Source organism: Varroa destructor, unplaced genomic scaffold, assembly GCF_002443255.2.
Source record: "Varroa destructor unplaced genomic scaffold, Vdes_3.0 BEIS01000007.1, whole genome shotgun sequence".
Taxonomy (NCBI): Eukaryota; Metazoa; Arthropoda; class Arachnida; order Mesostigmata; family Varroidae; genus Varroa; species Varroa destructor.
The window spans coordinates 18733402-18735792 of record NW_019211460.1 but is presented as its reverse complement, the minus strand read 5'-3'; positions in this window follow the sequence as shown (position 1 = coordinate 18735792).

The window sequence follows — 2391 nt, the reverse complement described above, 5'->3', positions numbered from 1 at the left end:
TATATTCAAGAAATGTAAGTTACACAAAAAATACATTGAAAAAAACTGTGTTCTCCAAGGGTCTGCGTGACCTGTTTACTTGCATCCCCGCAACAGAATCAATTACCCAACACTAAAAATTTACGTTGTAGAGATGCACCAAAGCCAACATTTTGCAAGTGAAGCAAATTTTCAAGTTGATGAAATAACTGGCAAACAAAAACGGGTTAGGTAAGGCAGGATTAGCTACGATGGGATAGCTGGTGGTGTATCTTAGAGTTTGTTAGGCTGGCAATATCAGCAAATCAGATTTAACAACAAAACAGGCGCAACCCACAGGTCCCTCTATCTCGATATTGAAATCTTAGATGTACCTAGTTTACCTGACTTGTCCATTCATTAAATGCTGCTTGAAGTCGCTAAATCGAATCGAGTTAAATTATAAAGATGTTATATAAAGCTTCGCCTATAGAAATCTGTCAATTGGTCCTTTTTTTCTTTATCTTTATATCGGATGATTTGAGCTTGGCAGGCTGCGTTGGAAAGCTAATTTTCAGGCAAGGATATAACTAACAAAGGATATATAAAACGAAGTAAGCAGTATGAGATCTCTTTCATAGACTGTACACATCTTTATAACGCGCGTGTAAAATTTTACCGAGAATATTTTACTACCAGTTAGTCGAATTTTTGATTGCGTTTTGTAGATTTATTTCCTATGGAAGCTGCTCCTAGCTCGTGTAGATTTCCTATTGTAACACCCCTGCAAAGGAGAAGCACACGTAAACACTAGCGAGTTAAATACGAATAGTTCAATGTATAAGTGATACGTTTTAAATTTATTTCTGAATCAGCTATGGTTAACCATATATTTTCCACTACATGGGACATTTTCGTTGTGCCACAAGACAAGAGCATCATAAAGCAACTCATAATATTTGTTAGTAATTCGTTATTAATAAACTAGCAAGGCCGTTGATTATTTAACTCAATGTATTTAGCTACGGAGGATTTCGAAGATGCAAATTTGACAAACAATTTTTTCCCCAAGTGCAGTAAATTTTTCCATTTCTATATTACTTTATTTGAGCAGAAAGAGATATCATAATTCAACCTCAAATTGAGATAAAGAATCTGGCGAAATTTCCTCTCTTCGAGAAAATTCCATCTAATTGGTGTTAATAGTTGAGAAATTCACTTATAGGTTAATCGCAATAGGACCTATTTGCCACTTCTTACTTTGTCACAAAGTTTTCATTCTCATATCTCCCGCATAAAAAAAACTAACGTTCATATAAGCAATCATTTCGAGTCCGTCATTTACGAAGTTGTACCTTGCAATTGTCTCCATAGTCATAGAAAAATCTTTTCTCAAGTAAGCTGCGATCCCTTCCTTCGTGACTTCTCTAGCAAAGGCCGCTGAGTCAATGAACTCTGGTTTCTAAAACAGTTAACTGTAATGAAAAGAAAAGTGAAACAATGTACTTTGATTGTGAATATAGTGTACTGGCCAACATAGGATCTGGAAATAGCATTCGTAGTTCGGTTTCTTGTAGATACCGCTTGATGGCGCTACATGTCTCTTGGCAATTTTCGCTGACAGTGTACACCCTTGATTACGTTACTGTCCGTGATTTGTTTCATAAATAGATATGCACAGTTTTATAGGTGGACTATTCGTGTTCACAAATATTGCTGCTGTGCAGCCGAGTGATCGATGAATCTTTTGCTATCAATAGATAGTCAATTTTAGCTGTTATTTTGTTTTTTTTCAAGGGAAGTTTTACACTGTTCTGCGGATATTCTCAGATCTCTCCTCAGCAGGGCTCAGAAGCAGGCCTTTCACTGTGGGGTGCAGCGTGTGTCTAATGAAGAGTGGGAAAGCTTAATTATCAACAAGTTGTTCAGTCCAAGACCAAATCAACGCAAAGGCTCATTATATAGGTTTATGAGAAATTTTCGCATACAGCCTGCAAAAATTAGTTAGTTGTAAGAAGGTAATTGCCAAAATTGTACAGTAAAGCGCCTGAGGCGCCATAGAGAAGCATATCTACGCGAATAGGGCAGCAAGAAGGCTGCTAGCTAGGCATGATGTCAACAAACTTTGAAGGAACTCCAGATTTACATTATACGAATCTAGCATAACTTAAAGAGAACGATAGACCCACAATCCCACCTACGATTTTCTCCTTCTACGATCCTACGATTTTGAAATATAATTAGTGAATTCGGAATATATGAATTTACAACACACTCATTCATTATAGGAGAATAGAGATCCTTTAGCGCATAATTAAGTGATATACTGTTACCATTGCAATCAGAGATATGCTTTTCTTCGTATTTTTACATATACGCTTGGGAGGGTATAGACTGTGGTTGATTTCAAAAGCTGTCGATGCCTGACCCGTT